This window comes from Schistocerca serialis, chromosome 2, assembly GCF_023864345.2.
Source record: "Schistocerca serialis cubense isolate TAMUIC-IGC-003099 chromosome 2, iqSchSeri2.2, whole genome shotgun sequence".
Lineage (NCBI taxonomy): Eukaryota > Metazoa > Arthropoda > Insecta > Orthoptera > Acrididae > Schistocerca > Schistocerca serialis.
The window spans coordinates 596,034,990-596,057,341 of NC_064639.1; the positions used below are offsets into that span (position 1 = coordinate 596,034,990).

General features: G+C 43.7%; 1 protein-coding gene and 1 pseudogene across 2 annotated transcripts in view; both read right to left on the minus strand.

The window, feature by feature from the left end:
* The window catches only part of LOC126457618 (phospholipid-transporting ATPase IF-like), a 650,785-nt gene that overhangs the window by 411,032 nt on the left and 217,401 nt on the right, over window positions 1-22,352 (minus strand). The window lies entirely within an intron of this gene.
* On the minus strand, window positions 18,172-18,289 carry LOC126459457 (5S ribosomal RNA; annotated as a pseudogene).

Here is a 22,352-nt window from a genome sequence, read left to right on the forward strand (position 1 = left end):
AATATCACCATCTACAACGACACGTTATCTCATTTATGAGACATTGGGATGAGGTCCCTGATCAGTATGTACTACCCCTCTGTCATCCAAAACGTCAACCGAACATCTTGTGGTCTAAGGCCCTCTTCCTAGCGTGCTTTATCGGTTGCTATTGATAAAATGGTTAGTAATTGATGGATATTTCCTAACGTACCATTCGTGATTTTGATAGCAACCACCGCCACAAAGAAGAGAATGTCTGACATGGAAATCACTCTATCCACAAGAAGATATCTGTAAGATGAAACCATTAAAAAACCGTAGAGTGTTAAATTCTATTGAGTATGTACATACAAAAACTGAAAAAATCACAGAACCAACAAGGAGTTGTGCAACGTAAACAAAAGTTGGAAGGTGTATTTCTACAACTAAAAGATGACTTCTATGCAGATTTCGCACCAGTCGCATAAGAGTGGCGCTAGCAACGGCTCTGTGAGGATGAAGACCAGGTTTGCTTTAAATACACGCTATAACGGTTACCTTTAGATTGGAAGTGGTGAGTTGATCTTGGTCAAGAATGTCTTTAAGGCAACAAAGACGCAAATACCAACACCTCATAGAGTTTGAACGAGGTCGTGTAACAGGGCTAGGAGAAGCTGGATACTTCTGCGATGGTGCAGAAAGACTTGCAGGAAAGTAGCGACTATACATGACTGGTGCCAGCGGTGGACACGAGAATGTACGGTCGAGTGAAGACCGGGCTGCGGACGGCCACGTGGCGCTAACGAGAGGGAAGACCATCCTGCCCGGCGTCTAGCTCTGGCGCATCTTACTGGATTGTTGTTGTTGTTGTTGTGGTCTTCAGTCCTGAGACTGGTTTGATGCAGCTCTCCATACTACTCTATCCTGCGCAAGCTTCTTCATCTCCCAGTACCTACTGCAACCTACATCCTTCAGAATCTGCTTAGTGTATTCATCTCTTGGTCTCCCTCTACGATTTTTACCCTCCACGCTGCCCTCCAATACTAAACTGGTGATCCCTTGATGCCTCAGAACATGTCCTACCAACCGATCCCTTCTTCTGGTCAAGTTGTACAACATACTTCTCTTCTCACCAATCCTATTCAATACTTCCTCATTAGTTATGTGATCTACCCATCTAATATTCAGCATTCTTCTGTAGCACCACATTTCGAAAGCTTCTATTCTCTTCTTGTCCACACTACTTATCGTCCATGTTTCACTTCCATACATGGCTACACTCCATATAAACACTTTCAGAAACGACTTCCTGACACTTAAACCTATACTGGATGTTAACAAATTTCTCTTCTTCAGAAATGCTTTCCTTGCCATTGCCAGTCTACATTTTATATCCTCTCTACTTCAACCATCATCAGTTATTTTGCTCCCCAAATAGCAAAATTCCGTTACTACTTTAAGTGTCTCATTTCCTAATCTAATTCCCTCAGCATCACGCGACTTAATTCGACTACATTCCATTATCCTTGTTTTGCTTTTGTTGATGTTCATTTTATATCCTCCTTTCAAGACACTATCCATTCCGTTCAACTCCTCTTCCAAGTCCTTTGCTGTCTCTGACAGAATTACAATGTCATCGGCGCACCTCAAAGTTTTTATTTTTTCTCCATGGATTTTAATACCTACTCCGAATTTTTCTTTTGTTTCCTTCACTGCTTGCTCGATATAGAGATTGTATAACATCGGGGATAGGCTACAACCCTGTCTCACTCCCTTCCCAACCATTGCTTCCCTTTGATGTCCCTCGACTCTTATAACTGCCATCTGGTTTTTGTACAAATTGTAAATAGCTTTTCGCTTCCTGTATTTTACCCCTGCCACTTTCAGAATTTGAAAGAGAGTATTGCAGTCAGCATTGTCAAAAGCTTTCTCTAAGTCTACAAATGCTAGGAACGTAGGTTTGCCTTTCCTTAATCTAGCTTCTAAGATAAGTCGAAGGGTCAGTATTGCCTCACGTGTTCCGACATTTCTACGGAATCCAAACTGATCTTCCCCAAGGTCGGCTTCGACCAGTTTTTCCATTCATCTGTAACGAATTTGCGTTAGTATTATGCAGCTGTGACTTATTAAAGTGATATTTCGGTAATTTTCACATCTGTCAACACCTGCTTTCTTTGGGATTGGTATTATTTCATTCTTCTTGAAGTCTCAGGGTATTTCGCCTGTCTCGTACATCTTGCTCACGAGATGGTAGGGTAGTGTCAGGACTGGCTCTCCCAAGGCTGTCAATAGTTCTAATGGAATGTTGTCTACTCCTGGAGCTTTGTTTCGACCCAGGTCTTTCAGTGCTCTGTCAAACTCTTCACGCAGTATCATATCTCCCATTTCATCTTCATCTACATCCTCTTCCACTTCCATAATATTGTCCTAAAGTACATCGCCCTTGTATAGACACTCTATATACTCCTTCCAGCCGGCCGGTGTAGCCGTGCGGTTCTAGGCGCTTCAGTTTGGAACCGCATGACCGCTACGGTCGCAGGTTCGAATCCTGCCTCGGGCATGGATGTGTGTGATGTCCTTAGGTTAGTTAGGTTTAAGTAGTTCTAAGTTCTAGGGGACTGATGACCTCAGAAGTTAAGTCCCATAGTGCTCAGAGCCATTTGAACCATTTTACTCCTTCCACCTTTCTGCTTTCCCCTCTTTGCTTAGAACTGGATTTCCATTTGAGCTCTTGATATTCATACAAGTGGTTCTCTTTTCTCCAAAGGTCTCTTTAATTTTCCTGTAGGCAGTATCTACCTTACCCTTAGTGAGATAAGACTCTACATCCTTACATTTGTCCTCTAGCCATCCCTGCTTAGCCATTTTGCACTTCCTGTCGATCTCATTTATGAGACGTTTGTATTCCTTTTTGCCTGCTTCATTTACTGCATTTTTATATTTTCTCCTTTCATCAATTAAATTCAGTATTTCTTCTGTTACCCAAGGATTTCTACTAGCCCTAGTCGTTTTACCTACTTGATCCTCTGCTGCCTTCACCACTTCATCCCTCAAAGTTACCCATTCTTCTTCTACTGTATTTCTTTCCCTCATTCTTGTCAATTGTTCCCTTATGCTCTCCCTGAAACTCTGTACAACTTCTGGTTTAGTCAGTTTATCCACGTCCCATCTCCTTAAATTCCCACCTTTTTCTTCAGTTTTGATCCACAGTTCATAGCCAATAGATTGTGGTCAGAGTCCACATCTGCCCAGGCAGCTTTCTCTTGCGTTTTTTACCCCCAATCCATATTCACCTACTACGTTTCCTTCTCTCCCTTTTCCTACTAACGAATTCCAGTCACCCATGACTATTAAATTTTCGTCTCCCTTCACTATCTGAATAATTTCTTGTATTTCATCATACATTTCTTCAATTTCTTCGTCATCTGCAGAGCTAGTTGGCATATAAACTTGTACTACTGTAGTAGGCATGGGCTTCGTATCTATCTTGGCCACAATAATGCGTTCACTATGCTGTTTATAGTAGCTTACCCGCATTCCTATTTTGCTATTCATTATTAAACCTACTCCTGCATTACCCCTATTTGATTTTGTGTTTATAACCCTGTAGTCACCTGACCAGAAGTCTTATTCCTCCTGCCACCGAACTTCACTAATTCCCACTATATCTAACTTTAACCTATCCATTTCCCTTTTTAAATTTTCTAACCTGATAACGACGTCCTCTTGAGTAGTCCCCGCCCGGAGATCCGAATGGGGGACTATTTTACCTCTGGAATATTTTACCCAAGAGGACGCCATCATCATTTATCCATACAGTAAAGCTGCATGCCCTCGCCTACGGCCGTAGTTTCCCCTTGCTTTCAGCCGTTCGCAGTACCAGCACAGCAAAGCCGTTTTGGTTAGTGTTACAAGGCCAGATCAGTCAACCATCTAGACTGTTGCCCCTGCAACTACTGAAAAGGCTGCTGCCCCTCTTCAGGAACCACCCGTTTGTCTGGCCTCTCAACAGATACCCCTCCGTTGTGGTTGCACCTACGATACGGCCATCTGTATCGCTGAGGCACGCAAGCCTCCCCACCAACGGCAAGGTCCATGGTTCATGGGGTAGGACCTTACTGGATATGCAGCAGCAATTCGAACAGCAGTTGGCACCACAGTGACACAACGAAGTGTTGCCAATCGAATACTTCCGCAGCTCTGAGCCAGGTGCCTTATAGCCTGCATTCCACTGATCCAAAGCACCGCCATTTCCGACTTCAGTGGTATCAAACGAGTGTTCATTGGAGGGCACAGCGGAGGTCTCTTGTGTTGAAAGCCTGATCTGTCTCGGTGCCAGCGATAGCCGTGTGTTAGAAAGAAGCCATTTGAGGGCCTGCAACCAACCTGTCTGCGTGCTAGACACAGTGGGCCTACACCTGGATTTACAGTCTTCAGTGCGAATTCGTATGAGAGTACCATGTCTGCAAAACTACTGGTCAACCTGATGATTCGACCTTTCGCGGTACCTTTCATGAGCAGCATTCCAGGGGGTGTTTTTCAACAGGATAACGCTCGACCACATACCGCTGTTGTAACCCGGAATGCTCTACAGAGAGTTGACATGTTGCCTTGGCCTGCTCGATCACCAGATCTGTCTCTTTTCGAACACATATGGGACATCATCGGACGACAGCCTCTGCGTCATTCACAGCCAGTATTAACCGTCCCTATACTGACCGACCAAGTGCAACAGGCAGTGAACTCCATCCCACAAACGAACATCAGGCGCCTGTACAACACAATGCATGCACTTTTGCTTGCTTGCATTCAGCATTGTGGCGGTTACATTGGTTATTAATGTACCAGCATTTCACATTTGCAATGGCTTATTTCGTGCTTGCCTTAACCTGTGATCTTGGAGTGTTAATCACTTAAATGTGTTATCTAGACAAATGTATTCACAGCATTCCATTACTCTACATTAATTATTTTTTGGTGTCGCGATTTGTTTCAGCCAGTGTATAAGATGTTACTGGCCAGTTCCAAGTTTCTGCAACTACAAGCTGGCCGCTGTGGCCGAGCGGTTCTAGTCTCTTCAGTCCTTAACCCGCGCTGCTGCTACGGTCGCAGGTTCGAATCCTACCTCGGACATGGATGTGTGTGACGTCCTTAGGTTAGTTAGGTTATAGTTCTAAGTCTAGGGGACCTAAAGAAAAGATTACATCGAATAACTTCAATTTTTCGTAGCGGAAAAGGGGGTAAGTCATTATAAAAAGGAGAATGTCAGTAAATCTCGCTAATTAAAAAATGTAACAAATGAATGTGCAAAAATTTATTAGCTACGAAAAACCATAAGAGTCATAACATAGAAAATTATAGACTAGAATTAATTCTTTATTAACAGAACAAAACTTTGTAGGCCCATACAGTTTCTTTGTAAACTATGTTCATTCATTGTTTCTTCATTTCCGCTCTGTGACTGCTTCTTAGCACTTGCTCTTATTGGTTTTGCAAGAACAGTGTCATCTTGATGACACAGTTTCTCGTTATGCATTTGTCATTTTTACAGTTTTGGCAGCTGGGAAAAAAACTGTCTAGCCTCTTCTCCGCAAAAGTCATTAGTAATAGGTTGTGAACCTACAACAAAAACACCTTCTTGTAGTTTTTTAAAAAGTAAATGCAGGTGTAGTTGTTTCAGAAATTTAAAATAAAAACTGTTTTAAGTAAATAATTCAATAAAAATGATGATAACAATAAGGATGAAACAAAAAACACTCGCCCTTATATGCATAGTCAGGTAGATAGAACTCTCCTTGAGACTGAGATTTTTCTGTCGGAACCGTAAGTGGCTTGTTGATAACATGGCGATTCCAGTGGCCAAGGAATGTATTTCTATAACCCAAGAATTGGTGATGCTCTTTTGCAGCCACTAATTCTCTTACTGGTCTAGAAGGAAATATAACTGATCGAGGTGTGTAGACCAATATCTTACAAAATCCCTGTCTATTTCGACAACATGAAAACGTGAGGGTTTTGCTCTTGCACTCTCTGTTTCCTCTATCCAGTCTTTGAGCATTTCAACCCAATTTTTGTTTGTTTGATATCGGCCATGTTACGATCACATTCGAGATACAAGTGGCCACGGATTGGAAAAGTCATTTTCACGTGCTCAAGTCTCTTGACGTAATGAACGATGTAATGCAGCAATAGTCCAATTCTTGTTCTGCCCCCAGCAAGAGTCTGAAAATACATCTAATTTTCTAACACAGGGATCAAGAATTGTCGTCACAAATAAAACAAAAAGAAAGAGACCTCGTTAGACCCTTTGTAGGCTACTGTTTCATTATACACGAAGAAGTATGATTCATCGGTTGACAATATATGAATATTAAACATGCACAATGTTAACTGTCTCTCGTAGTACACGTCGTTAGTTGTGATGTTAGGGGTAGGTAAGTTCTTCTGGAAACCCATAGTAATACTTTCACATTCTTTTGATGCCCTGCTGTTTGCTTTAGAACTTCTTTTACGAATATAAAATATGTCAGATTTTAATAAGGGAAGTTTTTTCACCGTTGACAGTTGATTGATTTCTTTTTCTGCATTCGCCCTTTCTGAGCTATTTTCTGGGTACACTTTCAAAGCATGTTCAACAACTCGAATTTCGGCAGCATGCGTATCACAGTAACTACAAGTGTCCATTCAAGGGGACCCGAAACCGACTTTAAATTCTGTATTGAAAACAAGTCTATATTTTTCATACGACACAGACTGAGTAGGGTATGATTTCTTAAATGACACACATCTTACTGATTTGTATATCTGGTGGGAGATACACTTCCTTAGAGGTTGTCAAGCTGTAATGGCTTCGGTCACCTTTAAATGAATTAATGTCTTGGCGAACTGCATCAAATGCCTCCGATGTCACACGATGTTTCCGATTAGAATATTGGCCTCGACCGTACTTAGGACTCACACCTTTCTTCAGATAACGCTGTATTACTTTTAATTTTTTAGATATTCCATGAAAAGTTGTAAAGGCTTAAGAACAAACATTTACTTCAGTGACAGAATTCTCCCTCTTCACTCATAGCGATATGGATAACTGTTGTCACGAAATTTAGCTTCATTTTCTGGTTGCCTAGGTCTCCTTTGCGATATACTAGTTACATTAATTAGGCCTGCCAAGTAAGCATTCTGCTCATTTACAGTCATTTTGTTATAATTAGGTATAATATACCCACGTTCCGCGTCAGTGGTACTCTGAAAACATTTCAATCTGGAACACTTACAATCTAGCCCTCATTCAATGGGTGGACGATAAAAGTTTTTTCTCACGTCGGAAAGTCGACCTGTTCTCTTCCTTTTCTTCGTTGAATGTGACAGTTGGCTGAAGGTAATACTTTCCTCACCTTCATTTTCCATATTCACTTCCACAGTTCAGTTAAAACGTAAAACAAACTAAACAATTGACTCAACACACAAAGCACTAACTTAACCTCTCCAACAGCACGTACTCAACACCTGATAACGTAAACAATAACTGCGAACAGTGCTGCCAACTGACCAAGTCGCTTTTGCTTAGTTTCACACTGACTTACCTACTTTTTCCCTTGGACGCTATATTTTGAAACGGCTGTAACTTTGAGACTATCCCCCTCCTTTCCATGAAATAAAAACTGATAAAAGCAGCTTGTTGAAAGCTTTCTGAAACTGTAATAATCTAAAATTTCATTTTTTTTACGTAACCCCTTTTTCCAGTGGACTCTTCAATTGTAATATGGGAAGTATAACAATGTTTACTGAATGGTTTACCTTTCTGCTGTGTTTGGCATTGCAATTGCACACCTTTGAAAATATCCATAGTCCGGTAATGTCATATATACAGGGCGGTCAGAAACACTGGAAAGCTTGTAAGGTTGTTGCAGGGTAGGTTGCGCTGAGAAATAAATGTTAAGAGAAAAATTCGATACGTTCCGCCGTTTTTTAATTAATTAGCACTGAAGTTAGCCGTTCCGCTCGCAAATTGGAGCTGCCGCCAGATTCACTTAGTTGTTCTCAATGCTTAGCAGATAACACACGAGACTGCTCAGCCTTTGCTCGCTTTCGATCCTTGATACCCTTCCGTATCCAGCTTTTGTATCGCTCTGCTATTCGGTTGTAGGAAACCAAACGAAAGGAAGAATATGTTTGGCGAGACCGTCTCTGGCAGTCCGCTCGTAGTTGTGGGTGCAACGGCCTGATTGGCTGACGTCAATGCTAATTAACTCGGAAACGGCGCAACGTATCGAATCTTTTTTTTAACAATTATTTCTCAGCAAAATCTAATCTGCATCTACGTTACAATGAGTGTACATGGTGCAATTAAGATCGTCTTGCATATCAGAATTTGACAGACTTCAGTGTTCTTTTTTTATTTTTTAAAAAATTGTTTCATCATTTAGAAATTACATCGAGTTGCAGACCAACACGTGAAGAAATTTAGGCACTGTTGATTTTAGCAAGATGGCGCGTCACACTAATGAGAAATGTTAATGTTTGGAGAGACATTTTTGATGTATCACTGCAATGCCATATATATGGAATCAGTTACAGTGTTCTACCATCATGTTCATTATTGTCGATAGATGTAGTATGCATTATCACAAAAAACAAAAGTTGGTTCCATGGTTTTCCATTGATACTACGCTAGTCCTTACGATTTCTTCAAGAGAACAATGCGTGATTGCCCACAACATCACTGTGTTCAGAGAACAGAACAAGGATTTAGTCAGTCATGTACCGGCACAGGCTGAAGGCAGAATTGCTTTAGGGTTTCACTTCCGCAAATGCAGAAAAACAACGTGACAGAGCCTGTAAATACCGCTACAGTCGTAAGGTTATTTCATTTAGAACACGACCCGTTTCGGGCTCTTATACGCCCATCTTCAGGTATTGTGACCCCGAACGCCGCTGGGGACTTGTACACGATTCGGTGTTTTACCAACGAGACTGTGCTCTGCGCTCGTTAATAATACATCGAGTCCTGTACTAGTCCACCGCGGCGCACGGTGTTACTAATAACACCTGAAGATGGGCCTATAAGAGCCCGAAACCGGTCGAGTTCTTAATGAAAGAACCTTACGACTGTAGCGGTATTTACAGGCTCTGGTATAATGCTTAGTTGCGTATGTTCTTCCGACAGGTTTGTTTGTAAAAATTGTGGCGTTTTAGATTTGTGGCAGATCATAACACTGTGATCTCAATATGTTGGTTGTGAAATGTGCGAATCTGGGGAACAGAGAATCTTCCGTCATCGTGTAGCACATTTGAGATACACCAACATTTAAAGTGTCCTGTGCAGTCTCATGGTTCAGTTTACGGTCCCTTTTTCTTCTGCAAAAAGACCGTTAAAGAAACGTGTATCTGGACAAGCTGAAAAATTGGTTCATGCCACAACTGGAGACTGAAAGCGTGGACTTCATCTACCAACGGGTTGGTCCTCCACCCCACTTCCACGACGATGTTCGTGAATTCTTAAACAGGAAATTGAGAAATCGATGGATAGGTTATGGTACGGTTGATGATCAGCAATTCACGTCATGGCATCCACGCGCTCCCGACCTAACTCCTTGCGACTTTTGTGTGTTGTTTTGTGAAAGATTACGCCTCACCTACCTACAAACCCACCAGAACTGCGAGATCACATCAAGAGCGCTTTTGAACAAATTGATAGGGACATGCTGCATCGAACGTGGGAAGAAGTTGATTACCGGCTTGATATATACAGAATCAGTAGGGGGAGCATACGGAGCACTTTTAATACGTGAAAAAAACTTTTAGTTTTTATATGTGTATACAAAGCCCCGTGGCAATAAGTCAAATAATATAGTTACAACAAATCTGTGAAATCGCTTCAATCGTTTATAGTAACCTTGCATAAGAAAGCTCCATTGGGAAGCTAAATCAGAGGGATCTTTTAACTATCAGACCTCTGAGGTAGAGCTGTAAGATACGGAACGTAAATCTTCAAGCCATCTAAAACCGCTGAATTGCCCTACGGTTAACAAAAAGTAGGAATTTATTGAAAATAATGAGAAGGTTCAGAAAGAACAGCAAATGTGTAAGAGAAAATGGAATGGAGATGGCTTGTGCATGAAACCAATCGCACTGACGGAGGATGGACTAAGGAATTTTCTTTAAATTTCCGTAAATTTATCTTAGACCTTTCGATTGTTTAACCAAGGTTCATCTGTTTTTCATTTCGAAGTCCACCGACAAAATTTCGGTGGCTGCTCAGGGATATTTTCTGAATATTTTGGTATAGGAGACTCATGGTGTACAGTCGCTCTTTACAGAGTAGTTGAATTTGATATGATTTCTTACTTCCACTTACATTTGTGGTTGTACTGCACCGAAAATATCTGCACAGCAGTGCAAATCTTGGTTGGATAGTTGGTTAGAGACGTTAAAGTACTAAACTGCGAGTCATCAATAAACAATACAAATGTCGCTGGTGTGCGGTGTGTGTCCCGTTTGGGAGTAAACTGTTTCCAATCAGTCACGGTGCCTGCTGTTAACATCTGACCACTTTACTCTTCGCCCTCAGGCTTGCATTCAGTACTGCTCAGTTCTGTCTCCGGATTGTTTTCAAGGCGGCGTTAGTACAACGCTTACACTTGTACACACTAGTATGGACAGGTTGACTGATGAGAGACTTGGCCGATACGCTCCTCTTGCATGGGTTCACTGAACGCAGTGGAACAGTGGCACTACGACTTTATGCCGAGTTGTTCCCGTAGCGATGGCAACCACATCACAGCACTTTTGCTACTGTTTCGTCTGAGGATTGTTTGGGCACTCTGTGTTTTGTCTTCTAGGTTTTGGTGAGTGAACATTACAGGGTACTTCACTGTCGTGAGGCCTTTTCATACAGACGAAGGTAAATGGGGTACCAAATCGAAAATATCGTAATGACGTTATTATTCTGAAACAAGCCCCTGAATACCACGGGTCATTTATAGCAACATAGTCAGGAACGCATAGGCAACCAGTAGTTGCATACGTAAAGCCCACTACCGTGCGGTAGCCGCGTGGTCTCAGGCGTATTGTCACGGTTCGCGCGGCTCCCCCCGTCGGAGATTCGAGTCCTCCCTCGGGCATGGGTGTGTGTGTTGTCCTTAGCGTAACTTAGGTTAAGTTAGTTTAATTAATGTAGAAGTCTAGGGACCGATGACCTCAGCATTTTGGACCCATAGTCCTTACCACAAATTTCCAATTTTCCCACTACCGTGGTCAAGGCGGGACTCGAAGCTACTACCTCGATTTCACTGGGCACCGACCATACTTCTAGACAATGGATGCCAAGATAATTGTTGGGTCGAGTCTTCGTGACAAAAAGCAACCAACAACCCAACACCTAGACCCATTGGAATTTGCTAAAATGACATAACGAACTTTGTTTTGAAAGCTGAAGATCTTCGTAACAGGGGCGAGGGATATTATTCAGCAATGTGCGAAATGATGGCTTGTATCGCAGGTCCACTGGAGGCTACGTCTGCACCCTGGAAGCCACGGTGCGTTTGGCAGAGGTTATGTGGTGAACCAGATCCATTTCCCAAACTTTATGTTCAATTCGCGTGAAGAAAGGTTGCTGGCATCCCTACCTCTTTGTATAAATATTACACACAGATTACTCTTTAAGCCTGTCCCGAACGGCCAACTGTTGTCTACAAGGCAGTACGAGGAGCTATCTATGACCGTCGGAATTGTGAGCAGCGTGTTACCACTTTCTCCCCCAGTTATTTCCAGTAGCTGATTCCTGATGGTGCCGCTGCTTCATTATTCAAGTGGCTCCTCATCTGGTCTCACGAGGCTGAGTGGACCCCGTGCCAGACCTTCCTACATCAGAAAAACCGAGAAGCTACCGGGAATAGACCACGGGTGCTCTCGCACCGAAGGCAGCGACGCTAATCATTCGGATACGTTGTGCGAAATGTTACGAATTTTCCCTCTTGATCATTACGAGCGATGTACGCTGCAGCAAGTGGTACACTGACGTGGCAAACATCATGGCATAGCGACATCCACACGTACTGAAGGCGGCAGTATTGCGTGTACAAAGTACGTATAAAAGGGCAGTGCATTGGCAGAGCTGTCAAACCCGAAAAGGTTTATGACGACTACGGTCGTACGACGGCAATTAACAGCGGAAAACGTTAGAGAATTCAATATTCCGAGATCTCCAGTGACATGAGTGTGCCCAGAATACCAAATTTCAGGCATTACCTCACACCGCGAACAACGCAGTGGGCGACGGCCTTCACTAAACGACCGAGAGCAGCAGCGTTTGCGTGGAGTCGTCAGTGCTAACAGGCAAGCGACACTACGTGAAATAACTGCAGAAATCAACGTGCGACGTACGGGGAACGTATCCGTTGTGACAGTGCAGCGTAATTTGGCGTTAATGAGCTATGGCAGCAGATGACCGACACGAGTGCCTTTGCTAACAGCATGACATCGGCTGCTGCTCCTCTCCTAGGCTCGTGACCATATCGGTTCGACCCTAGGCGACTGTAAAACGTGGCATCGGGTTTCAACTGGTAAGAGCTGCTGGTAGGGTTCGAGTGTAGCGCAGACCCGACGAAGATATGGATCCAGGGCGTCAACAAGGCACTGTCCAAACTCGTGGTGACTCTATAATGGTGTGGGCTGTGTTTACATGGAATGAACTGATCATGGACTGGAAATTATTACATTCGGCTACTAGGAGACCATTTTCAGCCATTCGGGGCCTCACGTTCCCAAACAACGATGGAATTTTTATGGATGATATTGCGCCGTGTCACTGGACAATAATAGTTTGCGACTGGTTTGAAGAACATTCTGAACAATTCGAGCGAATGATTTGACCACCCATATCGCCCAACATGAATTACACCGAACATTTATGGGACAAAATCGAGAGGTCAGCTAGTGCACAAATTCCTGCACCGGCAACACTTGCGCAATTATGGGCGGCTATAGAGACAGCAGGGCTCAGTATTTCTACAGGGGACTTCCAACGGTTTGTTGAGTCCATGGCATGTCTAGCTGCTGCACTACGTCGGGCAGAAGGAGGTCCGACACGGTATTAGGAGATATCCCATGCTTATGTCACCTCAGTGTTTATTTCTTGACTCGCATTTGGAAGCCAGGTGTTGAACCTGTAAGAGTAAAGCTATATGCGGTGATTAGCGCCTTTCTTGTAGTGCCTTCCGTTTGAGTTTGTAGAGGATGTCTGTGACGCTCTCACGCTGACTAAACAAGCCCGCGACAAGGCGCCCGGGCTTTTACTGAGTCTCCCCTGTCTCCTTTGCCGAAACCGTAGCGCATTGATGACTGCACTGCTCCACACTCAGTCAATCCAGCCGAATAGAAGCATGGTGCTACAACAACCGCTTAGTGCAATTAACGATCCCGCGTCACTACCTTGCTGACATTCTCGCAGGCAACAACAACTTACCTGCATTCTTTATAGAACTAAGTATGTATGGCGTAGGTATGAATCATACACACAAACCTTCCTCGTGAAACGGTCTTCTGCTTTTTCTTGTGTCTTTGCCCCGCACCAGCGCAGGGCCGGTGTGGCTATTAACGGATTTGGCACGTACTAGTCAAAATAGAATCAAATTCCTGACATTAACCTCCAGGTACTGACAGTAAAATACGGCGGGGGATTTCAATTCATCCAAATGGTAAAAAATTTTTGCAAATTGTATACTCAAATCTTCTTCTTCAGTCTGTCTATCTGTTAGTGATCATGGCGATGTATATCGTAACTAGGTAGGTGCGTGAGAAACAGCGTGCTGTAATTGAGTTTCGAATTCGAGGAGTTGGTCCACATTTGAAACATCCTCTTCTTCAGCGTGACAAAGCCAGATGACGCAACAGTTCGACGCCTTGGGTTCACTGTCATCTGTCACCCTCCATACAATCCCGACTTGGCTCCATCCGTTTTTCATCTGTTTTCGAAATTTGAAGAACGTCTTCGAGGACTTCGCTTTCATAGTGATGAAGCGGAGCATGCAGAGGTGAGATCGTGTCACCGTCAACAATCATTCTACAGTGACGGTATCAGCAAACTGACTTCTCGTTGAGAGAAATTTGTTCGTCGCCATGGTAACTTTGTTGATGAATAAATATGCAGACATAAAGAATAAAGATGTAGAATGTTAATAACGTTTGTTTTATTGAAATAGATTTAAGAATTTTCACAGCATGCCCTCGTAGATCCTGATGATTAGTGCTCACAAACAACAGAACCATAACAGTGATTCAAGGCAAAACTGGTACTAATTGTTTATACTCTGTTACTTTTGGAAAAATATTAGCAGAGTGACTTTCTTAAAGCATTGTTATAAGACTGAACACTCTCTGGAACATGAGCAAATCGACATCTGAAAATCTTTAATCTAGCACCATAGTCACACCAGTGAATGTTTTTCATGACAAAGAAGCCATGTTCGGAAGGCTAGGTTAAAAGAAGAGGAGGCACTCAATGAATTTCATTTTTGAATACAGTTATGGATTACTATATATTTTAATACTCGTAAGAATTATATTTTTTGAACGCAAGGATAAGCTGTTTTCCATGAGAAGTGACTACTCACAAGGTTAATCAATGAAGAAAAATTAATAAAACATTTTAAAGAATTTGCACTCGAAATTTGGAAATACACGGGAAGGAAAAAAGGCACCACTTGCAGAAAAACAAATGATTACAATCCCAGAAAAATGGGTTGATTTATATAAGAGAAAGAGCTATAGAAACTGAGCATGTCATAAACACGTTGGTCCACTTCCGGCTTCTATGGAAGCAGTTGTTCGACTTGGGATGGATTGACAGAGTTACTGGATGTCCTCCTGAGGGATATCGTCCCACATTCTGTCCAACTGAAGCTTTGTAACGTTAAAAACCCGAGTTAGTTAGAGGATCCAATGCTCCAGATGCTTTGAGTTTGGGGGAGAACCGAAGAGATAGTTCGCCAAGCACGAAGACAAGCAGGAGAAACTCTCGCCGTGTCTGGGCAGCCATTATATTGCTTAAATGCAAGCCCAGGATGGATTGCTGTGAAGGGAAACAAAACGGGGCATAGAATATCGTCGACGTACCTCTGTGCTGTGAGGATGCCGTGGATGACAAGAAAAGGGGTCCTACTAAGGAAACAAATGGCACACCAGGCCATCATTCTTGGTTAACGGGACTTGTGACGGACAACATTCAGGCTGGTATCCCACCGCTGTCTGGGCCTTTCTCCAGATACATATTCGGCTTGGAATCGCATTGACTAGAGCAGAATTGTCTTTAGTGACGAGTCCTCCTTCAAATTGTGCCACGATGACCACCGAAGACGTGTAGGTGAAAGTCTCTCGTCTTACGGACCGACGACCAGAGGTGATGGCCTGGAGTGCCATTTGTTTTCATAGCAGGACACATTTGTCATCTGCGGCACCCTTACAGCGCAGCGGTTCGTCGACGGTATTCTATGCCTCGTTTTTCTGCCCTCCAAGCAGCTCAGTATTTTGACAATATAACGCGCCAATTGACCAGGAGGACATCCAAAAACGGCAATTGACGGGCATAGTCCGGTGGAGCTTGTCCATGGCTGGCAGCTGCGGACCCTGCTCCATTTGCTGATGGCGTCACCCTCCCACCCCGCTCGCGACCCTTTTAGCGTTACGTCTCAATTGCATAAAAATTTTCAGTTCACTTGCCGCGTGAAATTCGGATAAAATGCCAAGCTTCTGATGATACCAACCATCGTTTTCGTCAGGGACTAAAACTCACTATCTTGGACTGGCAAGGTTCCGTCTTTTATACCCACAGAAAGGCATCCAACTGGCTGGATTACGTCATGATGGCGCGTACGGAGGTGGTGCGCTCTATGTCTACCGATTTTTCTCGCGCCCTTTATCTGGCGATGCTTGTAGCGCTATCCATTGCACCAGGCGGTGAACTGCGATAAGTATTCTGTGTTTTCTCGTTGTCAAGTACACGCTTCCATGCATTGCTAAGCGCATAGCCGGGGACTCTGTTGAAGTTGTTTTCAGACAGTCTGAGTTCACGAAAGTCATTTTTAGTACCTGACGAAGATGGTGGTGTCATCGAAAGCTTACAGTTTTATCCGAATTTGACGCAGCAAGTGAAATGAGAAATTTTTATGCAGGGAATCCGCCGAACTCAATTAATGCCAAGCCGAATAACTGCTTACATAAGGGCCAGCGGTGGACCAACGTGTTATTGACTTTCTCTTGAATAAATGTCCGCCCCGATAGCTGAGTGATCAGCGTGACGGATTGCCGGCCGACGGGCCCGGGTTCGATTCCCGGCTGGATCGGAGATTTTCTCCGCTCAGGGACTGGGTGTTGTGTTGTCTTCATCATCATATCATCCCCATCGGGCGCGCAGGTCGCCTAATTTGGTGTAGAATGTAATAAGACCTGCACCAAGGCGGCCGGACTTGCCCCGCAAGGGGCCTCCCGGACAATGACGCCAAACGCTCATTTCCATTTCTTGAATAAATCATCCGATTTTTCTGAAATTGTTATCATTTGTTTGTCTGTACATCTACATCACATCTACCGATTTCTACCGCATTGAGGTAACTCCTTGCTGGTGCGTCTTTTTTTGTCTTAGAGCAAATAACATTTGCAAATGTCTACGGTGTGTGCATGTTGAATGCCGCGACCGTACTGCAAATGTAGACTCGCGTCGATGTGTGCCGCTATTGGAAACAATGTGTTGAGGACGAGGGCGATACTTGGCGGCAAAACATCACTGCTGGATGAAACATGGGTGTACTGCTATGACGCAGAGATGAAGCCGAGCAGCCCAGAATGGGTGCAACGTGGTCAACACCCACCACAAAAGGCACGAGCGCTGAAGTCAGTCAACAAGGCCATGGTAATCACTTTTTCTGATTGGTGTACACTCACACAGTTCCAATTCACACTACAGTCACTGCAGATTACTATAAGAACGTTCTGAAGGAGCCGGCCCAAGTGGCCGAGCGGTTCAAGGCGCTACACTCTGGAACCGCGCGACCGCTACGGTCGCAGGTTCGAATCCTGCCTCGGGCATGGATGTATGTGATGTCCTTAGGTTAGTTAGGTTTAAGTAGTTCTGAGTTCTAGGGGACTGATGACCTCAGCAGTTAAGTCCCATAGTGCTCAGAGCCATTTCAACCGTTCTGAAGGCTCAAATGGTTCAAATGGCTCTGAGCACTATGGGACTCAACTGCTGAGGTCATTAGTCCCCTAGAACTTAGAACTAGTTAAACCTAACCAACCTAAGGACATCACAAACATCCACGCCCGAGGCAGGATTCGAACCTGCGACCGTAGCGGTCTTGCGGTTCCAGACTGCAGCGCCTTTAACCGCACGGCCACTTCGGCCGGCGTTCTGAAGGAATTCGTAAAGAATCACATCGCCAGAAAACGAAGGAACCTCATTGGCCAACGGAAGCTCATCACGCCACATGTTAGTAATGTTGTTATCGAGTTTCTGGCATAGAAACGCATCGCTTCTGAACACCGCCCGCCTTATAGTCCGGATATGGCTCCGTGTGACTTTTTCCTTAATCCGACGGCCAAAAATGATTTCAAGTGATGTCGGTTCGACGTCAAGACCAAGGCTGGAAACCTTTAGAGGCGACCCTGAATGGTTTCCTGCACGTCTTCCAAGAATGGCAAACGGGGTGCGACAAATGCTCTGCATCGAAGAGGGAGTGCGAAGTATGTTGACCGGGACAAAAGTCTGTATGAGCGATGTTTTACATTAAATTGTTGTATGAGCATTAGTGCCAGACATTACTGAACACCCCTCGTACAAGCGCTAATCATAATCAAAATCCAGCCGACTTCTTTCTCACTCACGAAACCAGTGTCATAAGGTCGTCGTGGAAACGTCACTCTCCTCATTAACGGTTGTCAAAGCACCGTGGTACTCCTCTACATCCAATTCTTCTCATATATATATATATATATATATATATATATATATATATATATATAAACTAAACTCTGCCCGAACAGGCTATGAAGGCCCAACGGTACCGACCGGCCACAGCCCACATTCATCACTGGATGGAGGGGCATGTGATCAGCACACCGCTCGCCCGGTCGTATGTCAGTTTACGAGACCGGAGCCGCCACTCCTCAATCAAGTAGCTTCTCAACTTGCCTCACAAGGGCTGAGTGCATCCCACTTGCCAACAGCGCTCGGCAGACCGAATGGTCACCCATCCAAGTGCTAGCCCAGCCCGACATTGCTTAACTTCGGTGATCTGACGGGAACCGGTGTTACCACTGCGGCAAGGCCGTTGGCTCTTCTCTTATATAATAGACTAGAATCACGGCACAAAAATATCTTCGACACGAGCTCCTCTCGAACCGTAGCTTGTTACAGCCTGAAGATTTTTCATTATTCCCATTTTCGACAGCGTGCTTTGCACGTCTACATCATTGCGAAAAATTGTCCTTTCATTTCTCCTCCTTCCATGTTCCAAACTTGTGTAATTTCCGCTTTGGCGCCACTAGGAATTTTTTGTAATAGACTCGCACCAGGCTGGTTGCTTCTGGTGCCAACAGAAATATACAGTCAGACAAAGAACTGATTAAAATATAATTCCTGATTGTTTTTTAATTATAAGTCAGAATTAATAACAGTTAAGATGTGAAGCAGAGTAAATTTCTGGTTACAAATACACAAAAGAGTAATGTTGGGCAGCGCTGGCGTATTTGGCACAGCTTTCAGATTACCATCCGCACATTTCATTTTCATTAGTTATGGCAAAAATGGTTCAAATGGCTCTGAGCACTATGGGACTTAACATCTGTGGTCATCAGTCCCCTATAACTTAGAACTACTTAAACCTAACTAACCTAAGGACATCACACACATCCAAGCCCGAGGCAGGATTCGAACCTGCGACCGTAGCAGTCGCGCGGCTCCGGACTGAGCGCCTAGAACCGCTAGACCACCGCGGCCGGCATTAGTTATCCTACATGATTTATGGCGAATATAGGAATCATGTTTGAAACAGGAAGATAGTCAACCTTTTTATTAGAATGATTCCATGATACCTCCAGTTGTTAATTTTTGTTTTATTTTCGCACCGTTTTACAATTTCAGCCTTAGGTCGTTTTGAAGTACCTAAATACACTTGCTAGGTCTCTGGTCATAAACAACTGCTATGTCATAATTGGCAGTTATCGGAAGACGTTGGCATAAATTCTTAGTAACAATACTTTCCGCTAAATTTTCAATATTTGAACCCGCAGATATTTATTATCAAAGAGCTAACAAATGCATCTAGATACCTGAAATTGCGTAAGGTCGAAACTGCACAACAGTAGGTAAGAAAAATATAAAAATTATCAGTTGCATGCATCATGGAATCATTCAAAAAATTCGTAGCAACTGTGCAACTGTCAACCCAGGATTAAAGAAAAACACTCGATTTAGTTATTTATTGCCGTCCAGTCGCAAAACTTGGTACCACGTTTCTAATGAGGACTAAGTTGACAGAACATTAAACTCAGACGTCACTTCCTTCGTTTGCAAACAGAATTCTTCAGTGGGCTGAGAGTCCGCTGTTTGGTAACTTACGAACTACTCGTACTGCAAGACCAAAATAAACGTTAGACGTGTAGCAGATATCCAGTAGAATTACTCTCCCTGTGAGTAATGCTGTGCCTTTGAAGCCAGGGTCGTGGTAATCAAATACGCATCAGTGACGGTTCGTAGCCATCGCTTTAGCAAGACTTTGTATCTGCGATACGCCTGTGCTTGCGAATTTTCCCGACGCTGCGGTCTGGCGCCCGTATTAATAGCGCGCTCCGCGTCAGATTTTGCCACAGACACGGTAGCGTCGTAGCTGTTTACGTTCGCCGCGTCTAAGAACAACAAACGCGATAGACTTGGCTTGTTTAGGACAAACACTCTTTTTCTCTCCGAAATCTGCTGACACTGCACCCTATTTGTTTCCTTCTGCCTTCATCCGCCGAATGATACCTGCTAGCCTGCTGAATGGTCGAATGTTGTTACATTCTTGCCGACTCACACCGAATTACTTCGCCCTCTTGTCTCGATGGTTAAGGATGATCTTCGTGCACCCACAACTTTCACAGACATGAGGCAGGGACGGAACAAGACTTTTGTGCCCTTGGCTGCGAAGAGCAGCAGTGACCGCGAAAATACCGGAGACAGGGCGGTCAGAGCCGTACCGACCGCAAAGCCACTTACTTATCTCAGCGGCGAGGCCTCTGGGACTAGGTTTTTGCGTCGTTTCGGGACTAAGTGAGCACGAGCTATAAAGATTGCGCAGGCTCTGCCCTGTCGCTGGACTTATGACTAAAAGAGCTGTAACCCGGCGGGAATTGTTAGTACATAATGTCTCGTAAGTAAGTAATGTCTCACACGCCGTTAGGGGCCATACGACTTTCCGTTAGTAAACTGGGAATGCAAGTAGCACTCGCACGCTACATGAAGCTGGTCCATAGATGAAAAACGGAAAATCGCTCCCTTTATTTCTTACTGGAGGCACAAAAATAAAGCAGCTGACGTAACTGTCCGTACAAAAAGCATTCTAATAAGCAAAAATTTACATACAAATTTATTAGGGTAACGAAAAAAAATCCGCTTGCTTACCCAAAAAGCGGTCTTTGACACACGTAGTTTTTAATTCTGACGTTAGTGTATGACTGAATTATAATGCTAGCGTAATTTTCGGATCCTGTAATGATACTTTCTCAACAAATACAAAGTCTAATGAGAAAAATAAAAAGAAACAGCATATACTCGAGTTAAGTAAAATTTCTGACCCGCAGGACGTAATCGTAGATTTGAAAAGTAACGTGACCCTGTTCCACTAAATACAAATATTAAAGCAGCACAATTTGAATGCCTAGTGGTACTGCTACAAGTTGTAAACGTTACCTCGATGGTATGATTTCAAGATCTCAACTTGACACACTTTCGTCACACTCCTTCCGGGATGTATTCTTCGCATTACTTTGATCTGAATTGTTGTAGGTAATTACCCGAAAACGTAAGGTTGGAAATAAAATAATTAGGCTGTAATGGTACGTATTTTAGGATATGACAACATGATTCCTTCCAAATCTATCGATATTCAATTTCGCGCCTTGCCTTTCTACGTGGGTTCGTACTTCACCCCAATTTCCAGATGTTTCAACCAAATCAGCCAACTATGTCACCGTTATTTACCATACGCTTCTTTCTGCTAACTGTTCTACATCTTTTCCTCGCTTTATTTACTCAGTAACTGGAGACGAACGTGTAAATGACTCAACAGAATTTAGATTTTGGTGTCCCAGAGCGATCAGCTGCATTGTGCGTGTTTGAAGTATGACCTTATGAGGATTTTATCTATCATTCTAATAAACACACATTCGTTATGATGCCCACTAATTTGTTTTGGTTCCGCTTTAGTTGCTTCTCCCCCCTTGCCACCAGCTTGCAGTTGGTGATATACACTATGTTCCTTACGCCAGAACCAACCGATGACTTGGTCTTAGGCAAAAGACAGATTACCTGTTCCTCATACATACCCACTGCGGACAGCGTGATTGGGGTATTGTCTACGCATACCTCCGAAACTATTTAAGAAAAGCACGCCCGGACTCGCCTCAGGGGTTTGAATTTCAGGAATGTACCCAGAGTCTGATCAAGAAGGGAGAGGGGCAGCTCATGTTGGTTTCTTGGTGAATAAGGAAACAGTTTTGAGATTACAGTACAACGGCTGTGGGTTCTCTTACTACTAGTCAGTGTCCATTACACGTTCAACCTTTCTTCAGGGCCGGCCGTTGTGGCCGTGCGGTTCTAGGCGCTTCAGTTTGGAACCGCGTGACCGCTACGGTCGCAGGTTCGAATCCTGCCTCGGGCATGGATGTGTGTGATGTCCTTAGGTTAGTTAGGTTTAAGTAGTTCTATGTTCTAGGGGACTGATGACCTCAGAACTTAAGTCCCATAGTGCTCAGAGCCCTTTGAACCATTTTTGAGACTTTCTTCAGTCTGATACTAAGCGAGCACAGCTGTCTGACGGGACGTGATTCGGGAACAGTGTTATTGCTTCTGAAAGCACGTCACCTGCAAAAAATGGACGAGAAAAATGTGCGAAACGGTGAAAAGAGGTAAGTTCTAAAACTTAGCAAACCTTCGCTCTAAACTCCATCATTAATCACGTAGATCAGAAAACTGAAGTGAAAGAAATATATCTAATAATTTTTTAGAAGTGATCAACTGGTGTCACAATAAAAAGAGGCAAAGACTACATCTAAATCTACATTTATACTCCGCAAGCCACGCAACGGTGTGTGGCGGAGAGCACTTTACGTGCCACTGTCATTACCTCCCTTTTCTGTTC